Source organism: Podarcis liolepis, assembly GCF_965112155.1.
Source record: "Podarcis liolepis genome assembly, chromosome: 6".
In the NCBI taxonomy this organism is placed as follows: domain Eukaryota; kingdom Metazoa; phylum Chordata; class Lepidosauria; order Squamata; family Lacertidae; genus Podarcis; species Podarcis liolepis.
In genome coordinates this window covers 61,387,532-61,414,129 of record NC_139559.1, presented here as the reverse complement: position 1 = coordinate 61,414,129, position 26,598 = coordinate 61,387,532, and the positions used below count along the sequence as shown (strand labels likewise).

At 41.7% G+C, this 26,598-nt stretch overlaps 1 long non-coding RNA gene across 1 annotated transcript; it reads left to right on the top strand.

Annotated features, from left to right (window-relative positions):
* The first annotated feature begins 1,944 nt into the window (after positions 1–1,944).
* Positions 1,945–12,245, top strand: LOC310710044. Its single transcript, XR_014527755.1, has 5 exons — positions 1,945–2,087; positions 4,794–4,858; positions 6,131–6,598; positions 9,784–9,941; positions 10,852–12,245. It is a non-coding gene; the product is annotated as an uncharacterized lncRNA (long non-coding RNA).
* The last annotated feature ends 14,353 nt before the right edge of the window (positions 12,246–26,598 follow it).

Sequence of the window (26,598 nt, the reverse complement as noted above, 5' to 3'; positions counted from 1 at the left end):
CCAGGATGTTTAAGGGGGACAGGTCTTTTTTAAAGTTTAAGGAGTTGGCCCTGTCATTTTGAGGCAGGAAAAACAACAGAGACTTGTCTTGTATATGCAAACCTGCCAATGACTTGGATGCTACATCATGGCAGTGAAGTTTTGTCACTTTTTAATCAAGCATTGTCGTAACTTAGAAAGGGGTCACTTTGGAAACTGCAGGTAAACAGCCAATGTTAGTCCTGCTCAGAGCAAACCCCTTGAAGTTAAGGAACCTGACTCCCTTAGGTTCTTTAATTTCAATGGGTCTACCCTGAGTAGGGCTAACATTGTCTACAGCCCAGGGCGCTCACTTATGCAGCGTGAAAAAAAGAGGATATGCAGCCCCCCACTCCAAAAAGTGAACACAGGTTTGCATAAAATTCGTCTATTTCAATATATATCTGTATGGATGCAAATTTAGAAAGAATGATCACAATTTAAATAATGCATCTCACTATAGTGGGGAAGGCTCCCTGCTCCCTGCTATTGGGGTGCTAAGCATTGATGGATCCATGTGTCTTAAGATCACTTATTATTTCAACCAGACCAGGACTGGCAGTCCTGCCAATTGAGGATTGACCTACATAAAGTAAGGCACCTGGTCACCCTGTTTGGAAATGCCTTGGCATTGTCAACACATGGGCAGCTGGAATTCACAAACTACTCACCGTAAGCCTTCAGGTTTAAGGTACAAGCTACACATTCCATGTACTCCTTCTTCTCAAACGTTTGTTTGTCTTTTACAGATATTGTACAGAACAGGAACAATAGATGAGCTTCCTTCCACCCACTGTGGTTGTTTTTCCTGATTTCAGGTCAAGAAGTGGATTATTTGTGTGGTGGTTGTGGTTTTGTGTGTGTGTGTGTGTGTGTGTGTGTGTGTGTGTGAGAGAGAGAGAGAGAGAGAGAGAGGTACTGTTAAAATATTTTCCTTACCAAGTCTTTTAATTAGAAGACATCTGAAGGCAGCCCTCAAAATCAGAGTCCATTTTTTTTTAAGTAAGTAAGAAATCATGCTGGGGCACCATATTTTTCACCCGTGGGTAGAAAAGATATGGAGAACAACTGATTATGTGGAGGAAAATGTCCAGGAAGAAAAGGGGTTAAACAACTCCTTTCTCCCCTGCCAGTATTTTACTCAACAGGAAGCTACCAATAGCTGTTTTGTTTCCCCCTTGGATTAAGTATCTAAGTTTGTGGTTGGTGCTAATGTTCATTGAATATTTTGTGGTGACTTTTTGTTCTTCTAATATTGGAATTTTTATCCTTTTGACACTTGAGATGTATATTTTTAGGACCCACTTTGTTTTTTTGTAATTCAGAGTTGTTTTAAACTCCTTTTTATAATATTGTTCAGTACTGTGCTTTAATATGAATGTTGTGTTCTAGTTTTGGTAACCTAGACTGAAGGGCAGATAATATAAATTGCAATCATCGTTATCATCCTCATCCTCATAAACAACCCAAACCACAGGACTATGTGAAATGTATAGTTTGGTCTGAAAAGCATCCTGAGGAGCACTAAAATGCCATACAGGGGGATTATAAAATCTTTAAAGATAAAAGAAAAGGACAAAGTCCATGATGTGTTGGAGGCCTTTTGTAGTGGGTGAATATTTTTTTTTTGTGTGTGTGTGTGTGTGTGTGTGTGTGTGTGTGTGTGTGTGTGTGTGTGTGTTATTCTCTTCAATGCCTTAATAGTATGATAGGAATTGCTCAGTTACCAATGCTGAGAAGGGCACAAAGTGCAACAGGTGGCAAGTCGAGAGGGTTGTGTCACCTGTCATTAGTGACACACTGTCCAATAGCTGCCCATGGAACTGTGGAACTTGTGCAAGCCACAGTCCATGGATCCCTCACAACGGTAATGGAGGCTTAGGTTGGGAAGTGGCGACAGATAAATTGTATTTTAGTGATGGCATTCTGATGCAAGGACTTCTGCTAGCACAACGGGGCTTCTTCCACTTGCCCTGCATGCCCCCACACCACCCCAAATTAGCCGGCAGGTTGTGAAAGAAACCCCGGAACAGATTGTGGGAAGAAGAGAGGTCAGAACGTTCCACCAGGCAAGCAGAACTGTTTAATCATAGAAACATAGAATCGTAGAATTGTAGAGCTGGAAGTCATCTAGTCTGACCCCTTTCAGTACAGGAATCTCAACTAGAACATACATGACAGGTGGCCATCCAACCTCTGCTTAAAAGCCTCCAAGGAAGAAAAGTCTGTCACCTCTTGTGCGATTCTGTTCCACTGTTGAACAGCTCTCATTGCATGACAAGGCCCCGGGCCCTGTAGTTCCCTTATATAATAAACACACACGGACATGGATAATTTAGGTTACTGGGCAAAAATAGGCCACAACTTTATTGGTTACAGATGTGAGCGGTTTGGCATTGGGTGAAACCAGACTATATCCTGACTCTTGCCCGTCTACAGGGAGTCTCCTAAGGGTAAACCACCGGTAGGGTGAGCCCGATGATATACATCAAATCGGGGCACCCCCGGGGTCCCTGGTGGGGTCATGGCATGGACCTAGCCCACACTCAGGCTTTGGAAAGAATCCACACCCCCGGATCCCTTTAACAGGATACCCTTGTCGAGGAGGGGCAGGCGGAGGCTACAACCTCCCCTACCATCACAAAGGCAATCTGGCGAGGAGCCGAAAAGGAGGCCGTCCCCTGGTCACGCCACAGTTTAGACATCCTGTGGCTATGCCCCCTGGATGCCCCGATTGGTTGGCTGGGGGGGGCGGTGGGGTGACGCGGCAGGGAGTCTCAGTGACATGGGCAGCATCCCTCTGCCCCCAATCCGGGTCACTGGGGGTCCCGGATGCCAGTCTGCAAACCCCCCCCCCAGGGAAGGGGAGTGGACCTGCCAGAAAGTTCTTCCTGGTTTTGTTTCTGGCCCCACCAAGCAGGGGAGGATTGGGGGCAGTGTGAGTGGTGTGGGGATATGCAGAGGGAGGGGATGAGCCCTGTTGTACTGGTGGAAGTCCTTTCATGGGCTTGTGCTGGTGGGGCCAGTTAGCTGGATCCCACCCAATGTCTGCATAATAGACTGTAATACTGAATAAACTATCACAAGGTGACTACACCCATCCATGATATCTGATATACAAGGCAGGCATTAAATATTTTGTATGTCTCTACAGTTATCCTGATGAAAAACAAACCTCACATGTAAGATATTTTTTTGTGGGCACATCCATGCTACAATGCCCCCCTCCCCCGGGGAATCTGTGGTGTGTGAATTGACATTTACAATCAATAAAGTCAGTGTTCTCCAATATCAAGTCCATACAACAGCTGCCACCATACTATTAGATATCATATGGTATTTCACTAAAAAGAAAAAAAAAGTTTTTATGTTATTCTTGAAATAGTTAATTGCAGCAAAAAGGAACTACCTTCCTTTCCTGAAATAATTCCTGTGAAAAATATTGCAGTTATTCTCCAGCACGTTCCTGACTTTTGGGTTGTTTCCCACCCTGCTTTTTAACCTTCGCCAACAAATATTGTTGTATCATGAAGACAGCAAATCCAAACAATTACATATGTAGTCCAAAGGCATACCCGAGAAAAATCAATATTTGACATCTTTGCAACTCCTTCTTCAGAACAGCGTTCAATAGCCTTTATTCATTATACACTTATATCTCTTTCAGATTTGCCTTTGTCACTAGAAACCCATTTTTTCTCTCCTTTGACTTCCACATAACTTCTTTGCCCTGTACTTTTACAGATGCCTTCTGGCTATAAATACTAATGAAATCTCTTTGCTTAATTCAATTTTGCTGGTACACTTACAGTTATGACCTAACTTTCCCACGAGAGAGACTGATTGAACATTCCAATACCTTATGGATGGGAGCAAACATTCTACAGAACTGGACTGACAATTTCCATAATTATAGAATTCACAGCCTAATGACCTTAAAAAACAATAAAAAGATCTCTTGTTAATTCCATTTCTGTTACTGACATTCAAGATATTTCATTTTTCACAGGACAACAAATTTACTTTTTACTTTCAAAAGAGCACTCTATCCTTTTACCCTAGATTAAATTTTCTGAATGTTGAAGGATTTCATTGAATATTTAGCATTTCTTTGTCTTTTAAAAGTTAGAATATTTATGATCCTTAGAATGCGTTTGACTGATTTATAGCAATCAATTATAAGAGTGCGTTTTCAAATAGCCCCTTTAAAAATGAAGAATAGAATAATTAAAAAGATCAGAAGTCCTCCTTTGCATATAATTATTTCATTATGTCATTACAGAGCAGAAATTGTTTTTGCTGACTGTGAACTATTTTAATTGAGCAAAAGCTGTAGTAATATACAGTAGCAGGCAGTTCTTTTGAGAATTAAGATCACTAATTGCTTAATTTTTTATGCGGCACAGCTATCCACATTGCATATAAACCTAATGGCTAGGTTCCTTTCCCATGGCATAGACAGACTCAAAGCATAACCTTGCAGTACAGTTAATTGATTTCTTGAACAGGTTTATTGCTTTATTAAACATTCGTTTGGGTGATGATTCACAGTGTATCCACCACAGAGAGCAATCTATGACTACCACCCAAGCACAACATCCTCTCCCCTTGCTACATATAACACAATGGTAAAATTTCCAGATTGTAAACAGACTTCTGGGGTAGTACCTTACTTGTCTCTATGGACATTGTAACGAAATAACAGTATCCTATTAACACACCTAGTATCTAATCTAATCTAATAAAATCTAATAAAATAATCTAATTTAATCTAGTCTATCCAATTAGTGGTACAGATGACTGAGTTATCCATTGCCATTACAAGACCAGTATCCCAAAAGTAAGTATAGTAAATTTGCATTTTTACTATATAAGTAAAGTTTATCCCATATTTTCACCTGAGAGATATTGGCCCATATTGGCCGCAAGCTTATCCTGAAAGACCTGCATCATGAAACACCAAGTTTAAAGGTCGAACTTCTCAGTAACACCTGAATCCAGGCACAATTCATCCATCCAAAGAGGAAGGAACTGGGGATGGTGCGGAGCAGGAGTGCCAACTTGACCCCGTGCCCATGGGTGCCCAGGGCTGTGGGTGCCATGCAGAATGCATGGCTCAGGCACCAAAATTTGAGGGTACCCGGCCACTTCATGGGGAATTCTGTGAGTGCTTGGGCACCCAGGACCCAGGCAGTTGGCACCTATGGTGGGGAGGTCTAAAGAACAGAGACACAGAAAGACAAAAGCTTAAGTAAGCCTAGGATACAGGTGGGCAGGAGTTTAGGGAATGTATATCCATGGGACAGCGTTTTTGCGAAACCAAAGGGTTATGCACACAAGCAGGCCAGGTCAACATCAGCACCTGCCATCCTTAGGCAACTGCTGGAGCTCCAGAGGCCTGGCAGGGCCTACTAACTGGTACTTGTTGTGAGTCCTGCTGTAAACATTTCCCACCCTCATCCTGGCACTCCAAGTAACACTAGTAGGCCAGTCTAGGTGGCTTCTCACAAAGCCACGGATGTAGTGCTGCTGTGGGGCATTGTGGGAAATTTAAATGGCATCTAGATCTGCCCATCTGCTGCTGTTTGGAGCACTGCCACCTTTGCCTCCAATGCTCACCATCACCATCTGATAAGCTTTCCAGTGCCCAGTGATAGAACGGGGAGATCCAGTATGGGGCTCTTTGCTCAGAACCCCTTCAGACTTGCACTGCAAGTAGGTATAACTGAAATCACTGCAATTTCACGTGGACACTTATCTCCACTATGTCTATTCCCATCCATCACCTTATGCCCGGTGTGATGTGACCCTTCAGATGTTGATGGACTCCAGATCCCATCAGTCTCAGCCAGCATGGCTCATAGTCAAGGATGATGGGAGTTGGAGGTCTATAGCTCCCCTGCTCCTGTTTTATACCATAGAGAACCTGACTTGACCTCGTGTCAAGTGATAGAACTCGAGACTGACCCACATCACGGACCTTTGGTCTACTAGAATGCTGGGATTTGCTTAGTCTGATGAGTGAGTTCTAGGCAATGGGCTGTGTTGACTGAGCGCCATGTCAGGCGGAAGCTCACTTACTTCTACCTCTTCTTTTTGCTTTTCCTGCAAGGCGCTGCAGGCTGTTGGTCTTGGAATCCTGCAAGGCATGTGGAGCCTCAGTTATACTCCAGTCTAATCTTTTGTGGTGCTAACCCCCCATTCCTGCCACCAGCAAACAATCCAGCCTTTCAGAAACGTTGGCATTTCTGCCTCGGTGTGCACTGCCAGGATTTCATCAGTGGCCAGGATCATCTCTACCAGGACCATTTCCTTGCAAGCTGTCACTCCTGGGACAGCTGTGGCCAGAGAGCCTATTACAAAGAGATTTAGCTGCCATCTGTGGCCTTTGTGCATGCCCAGAGCTTCTTTCCCCCAATGCCCTGGAAGATGGGGAAGCTTATTGGTCTCACGTGTGTTCCCTGCTGTCAGTGTTCTCTTCAATAGCTCTGCTGCCTGGCAAGTTTCTCATTCTCTAACTTCCCATTTTTAAAACAACCATGGAAACCAATTGTCACAATTATTTCTTTTAATACTTCAGGTGAGTACTTTCGTTTGCTAAAGCACCTTACAATGTTGACCTTGTTTGCACTTCCAACAACTCTTATCATGTCCGCTCTATATGTACCACAGCAACATAAGGGTGATGTGTGGCGAGTTCATAGCCATGCCAAGAAGTACGCACCCAGGTTGCAGGGCCAGGCTTAGAAGTCATTAGTCTCAGCCAGCATAATTTTAAAATAAGTGACCTCTAGGGCCTGAGCATTATTTTGTCCAAACCATAGGTCCAATGCTTTCGATTAGTAACAGATATACATCTAAGAAGGTCAATAAATGTTTTGTGTAAGGATCAGTTATTCAGATGTATAGAAAGGATGTAGAGGCAAATCTTGACTTGTGTTAGACTGGACATACAGTCAACCACTGCAAGGGCAGCACAGTACGTGCACTGTACCTCAGTGGTAGATGCAGAAGGTCGCAGGTTCAATAATGATAATAATAATAATTTATTATTTATATCCCTCCCATTTGGTTGGGTTTCCCCAGCCACTGTGGGCGGCTTCCAACAGAACACCAATAACAATAATAAAAAAGCAACAACATCAAACATTTAAAACTTCCCTAAACAGGGCTGCCTTCAGATGTCTTCTAAAAGACAGATAGTTGTTTATTTCCTTGACATCTGACAGGACAGCGTCCCACTACCGAGAAGGCCCTCTGCCTGGTTCCCTGCAGCTTCACTTCTTGCAGTGAGGGAACTGCCAGAAGACCCTCGGAGCTGGATTTCAGTGTCCGGATTGGACGATGGGGGTGGAGACGCTCCTTCAGGTATACTGAGCCGAGGTCGTTTAGGGCTTTAAAGGACAGCACCAACACTTTGAATTGTGCTTGGAAACATACTGGGAGCCAATGTAGGTCTCTGGCAATCTCTGGCATCTCCCAGTAGGGCTGGGAAAATGTCCTGCCTCAAAGCTATTGCTACTAAGTGCAGACAAGTACAGAGCTTGATAGGCTAATGTTCTGATTCAGCATTAGGTATCTTCATATTTTCCTTATCCCTTCCCACCAAAAGCCAGCACGAATAACGTCAGTCACTTGTGGGAACTGTGGGCATTATTCTTACTCCAGGTGTAATTTCAGTGGGGGTTGTATTCAACTAACCTCTACCCAGAGCTGAAATCAATAGCCATAACTAAGGTTCATTAATATCAGTGGGACTTCTCTGAGTGAAAGGTAGTTGAATGCAACCCAGTGAAGCTTGAGCAGACCAACTTTTCAGAGGATTGTGTTTTTAAACCTAACACTACTGTTTTGTTGTTGTTTAGTCGTTTTGTCATGTCCGACTCTTCATGACCCCATGAACCAGAGCACGCCAGGCACTCCTGTCTTCCATTGCCTCCTGCAGTTTGGTCAAACTCATGTTGGTAGCTTCGAGAACACGGTCCAACCATCTCATCCTCTGTCGTCCCCTTCTCCTTGTGCCCTCAATCTTTCCCAACATCAGGGTCTTTTCCAGGGAGTCTTCTCTTCTCATGAGGTGGCCAAAGTATTGGAGCCTTAGCTTCACGATCTGTCCTTCCTGTGAGCACTCAGGGCTGATTTCCTTAAGAATGGATAGGTTTGATCTTCTTGCAGTCCACAGGACTCTCAAGAGTCTCCTTCAGCACCATAATTGCCTGTCTAGTAAAGGAGACCATTTAGTAAAGGGCTAGAGTCATGGTATTCACAATTGGCAGGGTAGATTTTATCGTTTTGGATGGTGCTTTGAGGCTGCTGTGTGGTCTCAGCAGAAACAACATCCTTGGAGTGGAGCGGACATCTCTCTCTCTCAAGGAGCGGACATCTCTGAGATATCATTAGCATGAGTAAACCAGTGCTGGGCTTTGCTCTGCAACTGTTGAAGCCTACCGGTTCCTGACTACTAAGCCTCAATGATGTGTGAAAAGAGCAACCGATTAGCAGGTCCTCAGTGGTGTTAGTGTCTGGTACACTGCTCTGGGGGCACCAGCCTGGCTCATTTTGAATGCAAATAGCTCCCTTCACCTCTGCTTTGTGAAAGCAGGCAGGTGGCCAGATTTCAGGAAGTGTGGCCTTTTTGCATCCCTGTTAGTCAAGTTTATTCTGTGGAGGGATATTTATTTATCAGTCACTTTTTTGCACTCAAATGCCTCTAAGTGACTTCCACAGGAAAAATAAAGGAACAAAGACATTAAAAGCATATGAAAACAGCAAGAAACAACATCCACACTAAAATACTCACCAGACAATGTATTTAAAAGGAGCTAGTCCTACCCATCCCACTTGAAGGACACAAGTCCATCTCCACTGGAAGAAGGGAAGAGAGTTTGGACACAATACATACTGATATAAAAAGCTTGGAAATACTGTCTGGTTGTTTCAGGTGCAAATTAAATATTATTCATAATTTCTAATATCAACATGCATAATGTCTAAAGTGCATTTATAACCTGTCTCTTCAAAATAATCTGTGAGGGAATAAATTATTGCTCAGCTTTTATAAAATGAGAGATTGAGCCTGTAAGACTGTTTGTCTCCTTAGACTAATCATATGTCCATGACTGAACAAAATGTTAAAAGCCAAGCTTCCCTTTTTTACTTTATTCAGGGATATCGTGTGGAGTCACTAATTAGCAGGGGTGAGGTGTTTATCTACTGAGAAGAAATAAATTCAGCCCCAGTAAAGAGGTGCTAAATAATGGTGCCAATAGCTGTTCTGATCAGAGAATGACTAATGCCGTTGTCTGAACTTAAATGGATGACCCTCTGCAGGAACCAGGATGGGGGGGGGGATGCCCAAAGGCTAAAATGTCCCAGTCGCCATCCCATATTGTTTGAAAACTATCCAAGAAAGTAAGAGGTTTTTTTTTTTAAAAAAGGGCAACAAAAGCTGCTTTAAAAATTATTGACATCTTCAGTCCTGTGCATATAGTACAGTTCTGTATCTTAGGATATAAAGACTTGTTATAAAGACATTATTTAACTAGTTAAAATACTGGGGGAAAGCATAATGTCACTGAGTACTAATAAAAATGAGAAAGATTGAGATGACCATCTCATACTTCCAAGGTGCTGAGAAACTTTGGGTGATTTATATGACACCTTACCTATGCCCTTATTATTTGCCACTGCACCTTGATGTAAAATATTCTTTGTGTGTGCTTCCACTTTATTTACACGATGAATTTCTTACTCATCTTTTCTCAGCTGCAGTGAAATCTGGGCGTTCCAAAGAACACTGGGATTCATGGTTCTCCACACAAGTAAAATCCATGATTCTGCATTTCCCTCAAGCCACTTGTGCTTCTGTGTAATGTGTGAACCTTCGATGAACAACTTTCCTATCTACAAGACGCCAGTTACTGGTGAATTATCAGTTGGGAACAACTAGGCCAAGGAAATCGTTGTTGAAGAATTGTGTCTTAAATCCCCTGTGACCTAGGAGAATGTTTGACATGATGTTGAAGATCCATGATGAGGATCTATCATGTATTTGAAAGAAAAATAAATAGCAGGGAAGGTGAGGCGGGCAGTTCAAATTATGACAGAGAGTGGTACAGGGTGAGGGGTAAACCTGCTTTCCCAATTAAAATTTGCTATTTGCTCCATGGGGGGGACAGGACGGGGACGACGACAACGATTTCAAATTATCCATATGAAATTCTCCCTTTCTCAGTAAATAGCAGCAGTGGAAGTGATTTTAAGTGCGAAACAACCTCCTGCCCCAGTGTAGTTTAGTATTTAGTAGTTTGGTATTTAGAGTGTTATTCTAGAAGTAGGGAAACCCAAGTCCACTTCCCCAGTCAGTTGCAAATCACAAGTACAACCTTAGCCAGCCATGACCTGTCTCTTCCTCACAAGGTTGTTGTGTGAATAAGAGGTGGGTACGGAAAATTAAAAAAAATCATAGAATGAACATCTTACAAAGGAAAAGAAAATATCCTTTTTATAACAACATTTATGTGGGCCAAGCAATTGGTTGTAAAAATAAGAAGCAATCTGCATCCTTACTATGGAGTGTGAAATTGCAGAAACAAATCCTTTCAAAGTTACTAGTTTGTGCACTTTGTTGCAAAAAAGAAAAAAGAAAAAAGAAAAAAGAGAGGCTCTGTTGGAGAAATGTTTTATGCAAATAGTTTTTAATATTTAAATATATTTTACAGTGACAGTTTTATTACATAACCAACCAGGGGTTGGGAAAGGGGGGTGTTGTTTGATTATGTTGAGATGATACTCTATTATCTTATGATACAGGCTGTATCTTTTTTATAACAGAAAATGGAAACAACGGCGTCCTTGACCTTCAGAAGAAATTGACTTGCCTAGCTTAACTATTCAAACAAACAACTGTATACTGTCTGCAATGCCGATGATGATCTTGATTTACTGTAAATGGGGTGACTTTAATGAACTAAATTACGTTATTGAAATGCATTTAGTGAATGATTCCACCATTCTCTCCTAAGCATTCTTTCTATGCTAAAGTGTGCCGTAAATGATATGATATGGAACATATGTGCTGTATTCATAATTTAACTGTTCTAGGGTATGCCTACTTAGGATGCTGTGAAGAACGAGTCTTTATTTACCTGCTGAAATGAAAGTGATTTTTCAGGAAATTTCTAACTCCCTGACCTTGACAGAATTACGGTTTTCACATGGATGAGCCGTTGGAATGATTTACAAAAAAACAAAACCTGAATGGCATAAACAGAGAGTATCCCTTAGCATCAGTCACATACTCTGTATCTTGACTCCCTCCTCGCTGTCCCCATTGAACTAACATTTTGTAACACTGCTACAGAAATAATTTGCTTTTAACGATGGTCATCTTTGTCTGTCGTCCACAGTTGGGAGGGGGGAATCTGTGCCCCTCCAAATATTATTGGACTGCAGCTCCCAATATCCCTGATCATTGACTATTCTGGGAGAGCGTGAGGTTGTTGTGAGAACATCTGGATGCCAACAACATCTGGAGGGACACATGTTCCCCACTCCTGCTCTAAGAACTGGGATGCTGAGTCAAATACAGAGCAAGTAAATACGCATATTTGCTCAGAGGGCAGTACCAGCCACTGAGCTTAATGAGTGGAATGTTTTTAAGATATTAGACTTAATATTTTGGAATTCAGCCTTTATGACTCCCAAATCCTTTCTTTACCATTATGGATCTATTTGAATAACGTGGAGAGGCATGGGCAATTTCTTATTTTTTCCTACTGGAAATCAATCCTATTTTCTATTTGGCAATTAACTGAACCAATGTAGGTGATATAGCTTTAAAGATTACTGTCTTAAAAGTTATTGCAGCTACCTTGGTTCAATTAACTGCCCAATAAGGAGGTACGAGAGAAAACCTTTCCATAGATGGACTGGATGTGGTCCAAATTGGAAGTCATATGGCTCTGGCAACTTTCAGAGATACTTCCCTATTCTTTTCTGCAGCGGTTCTTGTGGAATTCTCTCCCCAGGGAGGCTCGCTGGGTGCCTTCATTGTACATCTTTAGGCGCCAGGCAAAAACTTCCCACTTCAACCAGGCCTTTGGCTGATTAACATTCAATGTCCTTTTCCATGTGTTTGTGGAACGGGGTGTTATGGGTTTGCTATGTTCTTGTTCTTGTTTTTATTATGTACTTGGTGTTTTTATTTTCTGTTTCTATGCTGTGAACTGCCCCGAGATCTATGGATCTAGGCATTTAATAAATAATAGTAATAATAAATAAAATTATTTTCCTGGTGTGGATTAACATGCTGCTTGCAATCTGACATTATAGATGTCTAAGGAAGATAGCTGTAATGGCCAATTAGACATTGGTAAACCTACATGGAGCCTCCAGGTGTAGAACAAGTATACCTTTGAATACTAGAAGTTGGATTACTTCTTTGTGCCTTGCTTATGACCCCTTCTGGAGGCATTTGACTTCCTGATGCTGGAAACAGAATATTAGCTAAATGGAGATTGATCTGATCCCAGAAAAAAATTATTATGTTCTTAAGTGTCAGTATTACACAAAGGAAAGCCCTGTTGCCCGTCAACTGACAATAGCAGAAGTCCATGTTTCCACAGCAGTTGCTACCATTCAATATGGTGACTAAGATTTTGTAAAAGCAAGAATCTCTTCTTTTTTTTTAAAGAAGTGGCTTTTGGATAGTTGCTGTGCAGCTTATCACCAGCCAGATCCTGCCCCAGAAATGTCAGTCCCTGCTTGGAGCAGACAGAATAAGCATAATTAGAGATACGCTGGCAGGATATTTTAACACTGATGGTGACAATGTTTAAATTTTTAATCAGGCATGTAACATAAAAAGCACATCACGTGAAACGGGCAAAGAAAATGGGCAAATACCGATGGGCTGTTTGACACTTTATTTCGCTGATGGAAACGAACGTCGATAAACATTATTTATCATAAATGACAGAAGAGGAGGTGAGTTACTAATAAAACCTACATAGTGAAAATGGTGATTCTCAGAAACAGTGCTTCTATTAAGGCAGTGTTGTGCAAATCAGCAAAGGGGGAAGCTTTTTCATGCTACTATAATATGTCTGTAGAAGATGTATTCAAGTGAGAGAGAAACATGTACACATACTCTCTGTACACCTATTCAAATCAATGGATTTAAGTTAGACATGTCTGAGAATGACTTTGTTGGATTCAGCCCTCAGCTCGGATAGCTCAGTTGGTTAGAGCGTGGTGCTGATAACACCAAGGTTGCAGGTTCAATTCCCTGTCAGAACAGCTGCATATGCCTGCATTGCAGAGGGTTGGACTAGATCAGGAATATGCAAACTCAGCCCTCTAGATGTTTTCGGACTACAACTCCCATCATCCCTAGCTAACAGGACCAGTGGTCAGGAATGATGGGAATTGCAGTCTCAAAAACATCTGGCGGGCCGAGTTTGCCTATGCTTGGACTAGATGATTCTCAGGGTCCCTTCCAACTCTATAATTCTACTCTTTTAGAAGTGTACTCAGAAGTAAGCTACACTGAGTTCAATGAGACTTACTCCCAGGTAAGCGAGTAAAGGATTGCAACTTATTCTTCCCCACCCCTTTTAATGCTCCAGCCAAATTCTGTACCCAAAAGCTTTAATCACTTCCTGAGATTAGGCCAAATTGCACAGACTAGATGTAATGGTGGATGTGCCTTTGCTTCTTTAATAAACAGAGTTTAGAATAATAAATATATCCACGTTGGTTTACTGAACAAGAAGATGCTCCTTAAAGTAAAGGCAGCAGCATGATTACGAGAGAGGAAATAATCAAGTAAAGGCAGAGAATATTTGGGGGAAACTACAACTCCCACCAGCCACAGCCAGCATAGCTAATGGTCAGGGATGGTGGGAGTTGTAGTCCAAAACATATGGAGGGCACCAGGTTGGGAAAAGCTGCCCTAAGGTTGCAATCCAGTGCCCATTTTCCCTGAAAGTATATCTCACTGAAGTCAGTAGGACTTCAGAATCAACAGTGTAAATCAGTGATGGGGAGCCTATAACCCTCTAGCTGTTGCTAGAGGACAGTTCCTGTAATCCTTGACAATTATCTATGCTGGCCAGCATTGGTGGTAGCTTGAGTCTAACAGCATCTAGAGGCCCTGCTGCAATCCTTTAGTAGACATTGACATCTCACCAAATCCAGGAGCATCAGTGGATTTCGTGAACACAGTTGTAGGCTGAATTAAGAACTAACAAATCGAAGTTTAAACTAGACAAGGCAGATATGATGATAGTAGACACCTCAAACAGATGGGGCTGTAATCTTGCCTGGTCAAGATGTATTACAAGATCCACAGTTTTGCAGAAATCTGTACTCTTTGGTGGTGGTTGAATTTCAAAGTACCTTTTGGTGAAATGTGGCAGACTGTAACATTTGGTAGAGAATTACCACCTGAAATTCCCTGCTCCCATACAAACCTGCCCAATCTTGAGATAGGCCTGTGAGGCCCTGCTCTCTAGTCTGTTCAGATGGAAGATCTTGCAGATGGAAGCGAGAGACAGGGCTTTTTCGGTTGGTTGCACCACAATCATGCCACTTCTTACCAGTGAAGATTCACCAGGCTCCATTCACCAGGCATTAAGTGTGATGAAAACATGTGAGGGGGTACAGTGGTGAGATAGCCCTCATGCATAGTTGTTCACATTGAACTTAACTCAAGGAGGGCAGTAGATCGTCTCCTGTACTGGTGGAGGTTCTCCCCCTGGTTCAGAACCCTGGAAAATCAGGGTTCTAAAACATATGGAGAGTCTCCATGAGGGTGGGAGTGTGATGAGCTGAGTGTGATGGGGAAAAAATGATTGGTAGGGTGAAGCTAGTGTGCTTATCCCTGTTATCCCTCTCATGTGTTTTCACAACACTTAATGATAATCTCTGACCAGGACTCCTCTCTTCCCATCTTTTGATGGAAGGTAACACTTTTAAAAATTTCGGCTAGCTTTTAATCAGTAGCCTGTTTTATGATGCTTGTGATGAAGTTTTAGTACCGCTGCCTCTTGATAGTTTACTACTGATGTCTTTCTATTGTTGCTCTTTTTTAATGACGCATTTTTAAATTGCTGTTTATTATGTGGTAATGTCTTTTTTTTAATTGTAAGCTGTTTGGTTATTATTTCAATGCACAAAACTGACTTCAGAAAGACACAGGGATGGTGAACATCTTTTGAAGTCTTGGAGTTCCACATTCCACATGAGGAAAAGGTTTTGAATCTTATGACTGTGTGATGTCAGAAACGGAGATTTCTGGAGGGCCAGTTTTAGAGGCTCTAACTTTATCTTGTTTTTGATGGCATTGAGAGGGATTGCTCTGGTTTCTTCAAAGAAACCACTTAGCATCACCATAACTATTGTGATCAGCAGATTCAGGATTACATTGCCCTTCTTCCTTAAGGGAAAGTTCAAAATTTTGCTTCTCTTACACTTATGAACCTCTGAGTTATCATCGTACCTTCCTTACCATTAAATTGTAGTTGATACATAATCTTCCTCCAAATTGTCTAAGTTTTCCAAGAAGAATACTCGTCCCCCCTGCATTGGGATAAGATTTTTAATTTTAATTGCGACCTCAACAGACTGCTTTGGAAGCTCATAATTAAAACACAAATTAACAAAGCAACTTGATGCATATCTGCTCAAAGGTAGGTGTCATTCCATTCAATAAGGACTTACTTCCAAGTAATTATATATAAATTTCCAGGCTATGGCTGCAATCCTATACAATTACCTGTGAATAAGACCCATTGAGTTCAATGGGGTTTATTATTTCTGAGTAGACATATTTAGGCTTGCTCTGTAAATAACAGAATAGAATTGGAATCTATGACACCAAGATTACCAAGGCAAATAAATAATAAACTTATGCATCTAGAGAAAAATCCTGAACTAAACAGCAAACTTGATGCTGACAAAGTCTCAAAAAGATTAACACATAACATATGAAATGAAGGATAAAAACCAAAACAACAAAATGGCTAAAAAATCTCCACCTTATTGTACACTCTGTGCACTTCTGTCCAAATCAATGTTCCCGAGCAGATTTGATATCCAATTTAGTGGCTCACTGAAAATTCATGTTCAGTTTAGAGGCAGTCTCATAGGGCTTGACCATGCCAAGTGTGTTTGCATATATGCCACTTATTGAACTGAGGTCCATTTCCATGTGCAATCTTCAGGTCAGGCCTAGCCAGCTCATTGTAGAATCAGGCAGATACGGTGAGGGATTAGTGAAATCGTTAAATGAAGTTTTCCAATATATACTCAGAAACATTATTAATTTACTAGGACGAAGGCTGTGAGAATCTAATTTACAGTAGAGGCAGACAGCCCTTATTACAGCCCTTAGGGAGAAAAAATAAAGTTTCAATCCCTCATAGCAGCAGAGGAATTCTAAAAATGTACCCATTTTCTTTTCATTTTCATTTTCGTTTTGTTTTGTTTTGTTCTAAAGATCCGGAAGATCAATTGGCCAAGATGGTTCATTTGGGTTTTGAGAGTTTAACACTCTGCATCCATCGAACATTTACATATGCAGCTGAAGAAAGAAAAAAAACCCATGTTGGGGGAAATTAAAACAACAAAACTTGATTGCATATCATGATTTCATATTTTGCAGATGTTAATATTTAATCATATGCAGAGCCATTTAGCTTAAGTACATTAATGTAACTCATTTAAAAGAGACCCATAATGGTCGCCTATTAACTCCCAGTCTGGATGTTATCCATGTTGCCCTGCTGGTAAGGCCAGAGGGAGTGTATCCTATTGGCACCCACTGAGATTGCTCTGATCTGTTGAAAATCCTGTTAAAATCTAATTACTCAAGAGAACCATCCAGGGAATAGCTAATGAGCTGCAGGAAACCCACCAAAAGAAATTCTCCTTTAATACAGAATGAAACGTCTTCTGTCTTTCAATTACAGCCATCCCACATGAACATAATTATGCTCTTATGGAATGTGACTCTTATTTGTTGTTTTTAATTACTGGTACATGCCACTGGTCACATGCAAAAAAATAATGATTTAATTTTCCCGTCCTGGGTAAATGTTGGTGAAAAGCTTAATACTCAAGTGCGTTTGATAACGGTTTATAGTTATCTCTACCTTGTTGGATGACCAGATGTTAAGCACATCAAGGGGCATGGAAGGGAGAAGGAAGTGGAGAAAAAAGTCAGGCCCACAGCGCATGGTTTTAAGGACGCTAGCCTTGATAATGACAGCCTTGGGAAAGGGTTTGTGGGAATATGATTTCTGTAGTTTTGCTGGATCATATATCAGCCTAAGTTTTCTGTGTGCAGTTATTAAAATATGACTTCACAAGAAAAGAAATGATGAATGTGAATTGTATATACTTGTGAAGAAGAGCAAGGAGATGTACAACATAAAACACCCCCCCCAAAAAATCCAGTGTTTTTCTTATCCTGAAGGCAATTTTACATGACCAAAAGGCATGTTGCTGTTGTTGCTATTTACCTGCCCTCTACCCTAAGATCCAAGGGCAGATAACCACAGTTAAAACACAGCATTAAAACAGTTTAAAACAACTTACAATAATGGAGTTAAGGTGGGTCTGCCTTAGGTATCGAGAGTCAGGGTAAAGAGGTGCATCTTCATGTTGAGCTTGTGGGTTTGAAGAATCTATATGGATCTTGGTATCTAACAAAGTACAGAGCAGAAGTCCTTCTTGTGGGGTGTACTGCTGTTTTCAGCTGCCTCTGAAGACTGGCTTGCATTGACTCATGACACCATGGGCTTCCTTATGGCAGGAGTGGGGCCATACCTTCTTTGTGGACAACTTTCGTGGGGCCACATTCCCTAGTGATAGGTAGAGTCATAAAATGGGTGGGCAAGGGATGTGACTCCTACCTTTGTAGAGCAGGCGTCATTACAGCCCTGCATGATTTAGTCACATGTTCACCCACACCCACTTCCATCGAAGGTAATCAAGAGGCATTATTATCACAGTGAAGAACATAGCCCACCCAGGCAAAAGCAATCAAGGAAGGAATGGAGCAGGGCCAGTGAGGGATGTGGTATGGTCAAGTGAGATTCCCAAGGGCCAGACAGAGTGGCCTGGAGCACTACATTTAGTGCCTAGCCATGTAGGTCTTCACCTCTGTCCTATAGGAATAGAAGACTGTGTCTACACTGTGAAAAACCTGCCCAGTCCCTTCTTCACTCCCGCCTCATTCAGTGATGCTGACTTTCTCCCTATACCAAGCCACTAACACCATAAAGGTAAAGGTAAAGGGACCCCTCACAATTAGGTCCAGTCGTGGCCGACTTTGGGGTTGTGGCGCTCATCTCGCTTTATTAGCCGAGGGAGCCAGGGTACAGCTTCCGGGTCATGTGGCCAGCATGACTAAGCCACTTCTGGCGAACCAGAGCAGCGCACGGAAACACCGTTTACCTTCCTGCCAGAGGGGTATCTATTTATCTACTTGTACTTTGACATGCTTTCGAACTGCTAGGTTGGCAGGAGCAGGGACCGAGCAACGGGCGCTCACCCCATAGCTGGGATTCGAACTGCCGACCTTCTGATCAGCAAATCCTAGGCTTTGTGGTTTAACCCACAGCACCACCCGTGTCCCTGGCTAACTGGCTAACACCATAGTGTCAGTCAGTGCATTGCTGCTAGCTGGCAGGACAGTGGCCAAGGATAAGGAGAAGCCATTGCTGCACTTGCTTCACAGCTGCTCCAGCTTTTAACTAAACCTATGTTTACCGTACTGGTCAGAGCTCCCCAAAGTGCATCCTAGTTCTCACAAACATAAGTTGTAGTGCAGGTTGCTATGCTAGACCACCATGCTGGGAGGGGATAGTTGGAGCAGCTAAAATTACTTAAAGATCTACCATATGTAAACATTCTGCATATAAAACGTTGGCAAAAGAAGGCCCTTCTCCCTGGCATCTTTTATTTTTATGTGGAGTTACACACGCCCACCACCTCAGATGAATGCCCACAAGTTACCACCCCATATGTTGTTTGTGAGAATTAGCATGCGCTCTAAAGAGTCACAGGAAATTTGGCTTATTGCATTGTGAAGCATTCACACAAGCGCACAACCACTTTACCCACATTCTTGGCATGCAAGCTTTGTCCTGTAAATGGGCTCTTAATTTTGTTTGTCAAGTTCTTCATCAGGCTAGACTTGGGTTACCTCAAGTAAAGTGACATTTTCTTTAAAAGGGCTGAGCTATTTAATCTGCTGATTAAATAGCTCCACCCATGATTTGATATGATGTTCTTGCTAGCATTCAGCTTGGCTTAATAAAAATAAAATAAAATAAAATAAAATAAAATAAAATAAAATAAAATAAAATAAAATAAAGCAGCTGGGCCCTATTAGCTGAATCTTGATTACTCGCATTGCTTACTGGTCTGAATTGTCTGTTTGCATCCCTTGTAGTTCTACACCAGTTGTAATCATATCTGATTAATCTCTTCTCTTCAGTGTTTTGATGATCAGAAAAATGTTTATCTTTCTCTACACCATTGAGAAAAATGAGGTTGTGTGCTACAAACTGTGGTTGTATCAAGAAAGGTCTGGTGCTATACGCTACACTGCAGATTCTTACAATCAGAAATTGGATATGTAGGATTTAGTCCAAACCACTACATGGCAAACCAACCACTTTATTGAGAGCAAACTATGACACACATTAGGGATGAAAAAAGCCTACCAGAAATCTATCTTTGCAACTGCTCCTAGGTCTAGTCTGTGGAGCTCTATAAAACCTGGACTGCAATTGCTCCAGACTCTGGTGAACTGGAACACATAAAACATGGAGTGGATTATCTTAACATTCCAGGATGCTGTTGCCATGGTGACTTTGTTTAAAAACTTGCATAATAATGCCTATGCTCTTTAAATGTTTGACAGAGTTGAGGGTGATTCTGTTGAGATAAGAATGCTCAGCCCAATCTATGCACATTTATGTCAATGTAAGCTTCATTGGGACTTGGTAAAGGTAAAGGTAAAGGGATCCCTGACCATTAGGTCCAGTCGTGGACGACTCTGGGGTTGCGGCGCTCATCTCGCTTTATTGGCCGAGGGAGCTGGCGTACAGCTTCTGGGTCATGTGGCCAGCATGACTAAGCCACTTCTGGCGAACCAGAGCAGCGCATGGAAACGCCGTTTACCTTCCCGCCAGAGCGGTACCTATTTATCTACTTGCACTTTGATGTGCTTTCGAACTGCTAGGTTGGCAGGAGCAGGGACCGAGCAATGTGAGCTCACCCTGTTGTGGGGATTCAAACCGACCTTCTGATCGGCAAGCCCTAGTCCCGCATTGGGACTTACTTCCAACTAAATAAGCATGGGATTGCTAATTTTTGACAGTTTGGGTTTCATTTGGTTAAAGGAAATTTGGCAAGCCCCTGAAAAGCGCGGGGTGAAATTGGATCACAAGATGTCTCAGAATGCTTATTGTCAGAACTGCTAAGGGAGACAAAGGTGCTTCAAGGGTCACGAGGCACCATACATTCTCTAAGACATTTTAAAAGATGTAAATGTTCACAGGTAAAAGTTGACAGAAAGATGGCAGCCACATGGGTGGCAGATAGGTTGCCAACTTGTCACCTAGGTTTTATATCAAAAAGATTACAGCATGGGCTTTAAGGCATTCATGTTGGTGCTATTGTATTTAGGACTAGGATGTAATGTTGAAGTGCAGGAGTTCTTTTCCCTCATGAACAAAGAGAAGCTCCATATAGAATAATGCATTAGGATCACCTGACAGTTACTGTATAGAATAATTGTCAGCTGGGGAAAGGGTGGTGTAGTGGCTGGTATACTGGAATCTAGCTGGCAAGACCAAGACCAATGACTCAATACATTTGGACACCTGAGCCAAACCACAAAATGGTGTCCTCCTACCAGGGAAGAACGGGTGGGTGACGATCTACATTGCGGTGGTGGCTGATGCATTCCTTGGAGGCCAGATATGCTGGCCCTATGGATCCTGCCTTGTCTCATGTGTAGGCCGGCCCTGTGATCAGCCCTGTGGCATGACTGCAGATTCATATAGGATATGTTTACAGTAGCGTACTAAAGTAATGATAAGGACAGACTGCTCTTTGCCATGCAGGTAGGATCAAAAATAATGGAAACAGACTTTATAACACTGGATCTATAATCTTGGATCTCAATAAAGTTGCCTCGATTCTGTGACTAACAGGTTCTCTAATGCAATGCTTTCTTTCTTCTTCTTTTTATTTTTTTAAAAAATACCTATTTATGTACATGTATAACTAGCCGAAGTAATTATAACATTTAAAAATAAATTGCTATCATACTCTTAGTACCATAAGGAACCTATAAAACTGACCTCAATGAATCCTAACAAATTAAAAGGTTTTATTAGTCTATAATTTGAAAATTATTGCTGCGATTATCGTAGGGATGATAATTACGCTGGAGGGAACAACTTAACTGGGTCAAAAGTGCCTCAAACTTTTACAGATTACAAAGGAATATGTGTGTTCGGTGTCAAGTCACAAGCCTAGGTTGGAAGACTCTAGGCAGAAGGTCACCCTTTTCTGAGAAAGCAAGAAATCTGCCCTGTTGCATAGATGCCTTTCTCTGGTTTTAAAACGTTTGATGATTTCAGGAATCAGTGAGCTCCTTGCTCCTATCTAGAGCCCCACCTGCACATAAAGCACACAGAAAGTTCCTGTGTCTGCAGACCCCTCCATGTTTTTCGAATCTGAGAGTAGCTCAGGACACACATCTGTTTGTGCACATGGTGGCTCAGCACCACTGAAGGGAATCAAGATTTTTGTATGTCATAGAATCATAGAATCATAGAGTTGGAATAGACCACAAGGGCCATCGAGTCCAACCCCCTGCCATACATGTATACATGTATGTATGTACAGTGGTACCTTGGGTTACATACGCTTAAGGTTACATACGCTTCAGGTTACAGACTCCGCTAACCCAGAAATAGTTAAGAACTCGGGTTAAGAACTTTGCTTCAGGATGAGAACAGAAATCGTGCTCTGGTGGCACAGCGGCAGCAGGAGGCCCCATTAGCTAAAGTGGTGCTTCAGGTGAAGAACAGTTTCAGGTTAAGAATGGACCTCCGGAACGAATTAAGTACTTAACCAGAGGTACCACTGTATGTATGTATGTATGTATGTATGTATGTATGTATGTACACAGCTATATATACAGTACCATCATGCACTTACAAGCAAATAGTGAGACTGGACCACCTCTGCATAGCAATAAACTTTTCCCCTCTGATATTTCCTATCTGTCAAAGAGGCATCTGAGTTGTTCTTATATTAGATCTAATCTGCTAAGTTTTCCATATGCATTTATATTTCACTATGGTGGTGCCAGAGTCAACAGGAATCCCTGATTCCTTTCATGTATTTCAGACCACTACTGTAGTTTTCATTGTGCATTGTTTCACATGGGTGGCTTCCTCAAAGGTTTTCAAATTAACTCTGCCCTTTCTTCATTCTGGATTGCTAGGCATTGTTTGGTTTGGGCTTGTTCTATTTGTTAGACTAGGCAGGCACCATTTGTGGAGAAAACAACAACTTCATTCCATTTTACTATTTGAATCATGATCTCATAGACCATTCCTGGAACTTGGGCTACTGTGGTTTAAGAATTATTAGCTTCGGGCTGGAGGAAATGGATCCTACCAGTCCTCTGGAAACATGAAATTTCTGCTATCAAAATCTTGCCTCCATTCAATGAACAGAACGGAGATGTTATTATCATGAACGGAGAGCGACCACACACCCTTTTTTTGGTGCAGTTTCTTCTAGTTAGCTTTAGGATACAAACTCTGTGAACTGAATACGAAGCTGCCTTGAAGAATCTAGGTCTAGGATAATGTTGTGTAACCACCTACAATAAGTGGAGGTGGAGGGGAAGGACAAAAGCTACCTGCTATCTCATGCCTTAAATTGATCAGTTGCACATTTGGTTGCAAGGGTTTCTTCACTGATTTGCCCTCTGCTTTCTTGAAACTACCCATCTACACCCTGGACTGTCTACTTGAGCTGCTTGTGGTTTGCTGTTTCTTTTACCTGGACCATTGTTTTTCCTTTGTATGAACTGCATTTCTTAATGAAACTCAATATAAATAATGTTTGAAAAAGGTGTTGTTATATTTAACATGACTGTACTTCAAAGCAAAAAAATAAAATAAAATTGCTGATGTTGAGAAGCCTGGTCTGAGCTGGGACCATAGCAGCCATACCAAAAATGCCTTCAGTGGACCAACTTACAAGGTGACTTCACCTTCAGGCTGAATACCTGTCATTGCCCATCTGGCATTGTTTAGGCCAGGCATGTCCAAAGTCCATTTCAGGGGCCTTATCCGGCCCGCCAGTCGATTAAATCTGGCCCCCGTGGCAGTATATGTCCAGGGGAAAACCCTAGAAAAGCTCAGCAAGTTGAATCCTAAAGAAGTTCAACAACTTTGGGGTTAAATCCTTAAAAAAGCTCAACAACTTTGGCCCTCTTTGAAAAAGGTTTGGGCACCCCTGGTTTAGGCCAATCACAATGCTGCTGCTCCTCCTCTTTGCCACCCATCTCATCCGACTCACCCAATCACCCTTGCCCTCTAAACTACAAAGTGCAGCTGCAACAGTGAGCCATCTGACAAAATCACTGCTCAATGGGCAGGTGACAGCTGTGGCCCTGTATACCTGGAGCATTTCCAACCTCATTACAATTGGAACCATTCCTAGGGGCTGAGGTCCTTTTAGGGTGTACCTGTGCTGTGTCATGTGATTAGTTATGCTGGGCGGGGCTTACTTGGGTCCCCCCAATATTTTATTTAAGTTGGCACCCCTGCCCTTCATTCAGCTCGGACACTGAGGTCCAGCTCCAAGGGCCTTCTGTCAGTTCCCTCAGTCACAGTGATAAGTAAATTTATAGGGAATCAGGCAAAAGGCCTTGTTGGTAGTTGCTCCAATCCTGTGTAACGCACTCCCATCAGAAGTCAAATAGAAAACAATTATATGACTTTCCATGGACATCTGAAGGCAGCCCTGTATTGGGAAGCTTAAAATGTTTGATGTCTTGTTGGATTCTTTTATATTCTGTTGGAAGCCGCTCAGAGTGGTTGTGGCAACCCAGTCAAGTTGGGTAGGATAGAAGAAGAAGAAGAAGAAGAAGAAGAAGAAGAAGAAGAAGAAGAAGAAGAAGAAGGAGAAGAAGAAGAAGAAGAAGTTCTTATTATTAGGTGAATGGTAGTTGATGTTCCTCCTCACCTTTGGCTTCTAGGGGCTCAGTAAATGGTGGGACCCTGGCCAGTACTATAGCCGTGGCAGATGCTGGATGACTTCTGATTGTGAGCCTGATTTCAAATATACCCACAACTGTTTTGGGATTCCTTCTTTTGTACAATGTCTGCAAGTATCTACACGGGGGCAACCCACCTCCATGTTCCTCCATGGCACAGCCAAGATAAGTGCAAACATTTTAGGTCAGTCAATTACAGAGAATCCAGTTTCACTGATTGAAACTTAAAAGTGCTGATAAATTGTGCTCAAATTAATGATGTGTATACGTGCTGTGTATGTGCAGAAGTATTGTGTTCATTATAATACTTATTGCTTAATACCTGAGTGAATAATCACCCCTCATTTAAATTCTGGGTACCTTCCAGTTTTAATTTAGTTCCAAGAAAACCAGACAGAAAATGCAGATGTAAAATACAGTAGTTAAATGTAAAACTGCAAATAAAGTACATATAGATAAAATTAGAGCTGTGAAGTGAAAGACTCATCAAAGTAAAAGTAACTGTGACTAAGGAGTATGAAAATAAAACGGGATTAACATATGTGGTGGTGGGGTAATTAAATCCTTAGTGTTTTCACTGTAATGATTTTATAGCTTCTTCTTACGCTTGCCAGTTTGGAGGGTGCCAGTAAATATTTTCTTAATCACAAAAAGAGACAATATGTGTCCCACTGTTTCATTCATAACATTTGATTAACTTGAGAAGGCTACATTCTTACATTAAAGAACAAAGAGCTTGAAGTGGACATGTTATAGGTTTGAAAACGCATCCCTGGAACAAATGATTAACCAGAAATTTTATGGCAAGGAAGGATAAATGAGGGAAAGAAAGGAAAAGAGAGAAAGGAAAAGTCGACTTGTCTTGACAGAATAGCCTGATCCTGTAATAAACCTTCCCAAAGTCAACAGTTCATAAAGTCTTTTGTTCTAGTAAGAGGGTCTTTAATTTTTAACACAAACTCACACTTTGGGTATGCACGAGCTTAAGTAAAATTAGAAGACATGTATATAATAGGATTTAATGGATTATCATCTGCATTTTCCAAAGATGTCAGCTTCTCTCAGCTCTGATGGAGTAGCACTTAATGTAAATTTAATTTGAAGTGATGTATGGAAGGCTTGAGGTGATACTCTGTGATTCCCTAACTGCCTAGAGAGCCTCTGTGGGTAGCATCTGGATTTGGCGGCTCCACATGCCCAGCAGCATAGACTAACTAGGATTAATGAGATGGCCTGTTCACCAGTGATCCAAAGGAGGTATGCTACATTTACTCCCAACAATATGAAGAGGAGGGCGAGTTTCCTTTGGGGGCACACACTGTTTGATGAAACTTAATGATGGTCTTGCAATAAAGTGCAATAAATACACAGTGTTGAAAGCTTTGCTGCTCAGTCCAATTTAAATGCCTTTTTCACCATGAAATCGTGTTTGGGATGGAAACTCTCTTTTTTTGGGGAAATCTGAATTACAATTACCAGTGGATTGTTGTTTTTGCATAGTTATGAAAATGTGATTTTTAAACGTAATTGTCCTAATTATGTAACAGATAATTGGTTTCTTTCAGGGGAATTTGCTGAGATGTAGACAAATTCTCAAGCTGCCTGTTTTGCAAAGTTACGGGGATTCCTTTGAGATTGCGGGGAGATGGGGGGGGGAGGGAGATAAAAGAAACTCAAACAACCTCCACATTATTAAGTGTATGTGTCTTTCTATTTTATCTAAACGAGTGGCTATTAAGTTAGACAAAACTTTTCCATGTGGCCTCAGCTTCATTTAGGCATTTGGATTGCATTTTGCCTTTGTATCTCACTGAAGCATTGAATGAAACCTCGGCTAATTTCAAATTCCCTTTGTCATCGTGGTTTCCAGCCAAAAGTCTATAATAAATGGTCAGAAGATGAGCTGAGACTGAATGAATAGTGAGTGGTATTCATCAGCCAAACATAGAGTCCAGATCCAATTATATGTATTCATTAAGTGATAATGATATCATGGTCTTTAACTAGGAAGAAAAGAGTGTAATTGAATAATAACAGTTGTACAATCCCAACGGAACACACTTTCCATCCCAGCATAGCGACCCTTGGGGATGATGCAGGATTGATGGAATTCTATTACTCTTTGATAGATTTATTATGAAGGGCTGAGTGGAGTTGCTGCCCCACTTTGTCACTCACACTAATCAGTATCGTAAGGCCCCGAGCGTGCAGGCTTTTGTATCCCTTTGACAAAGACAAGGTTAGGGGAGGCTGAC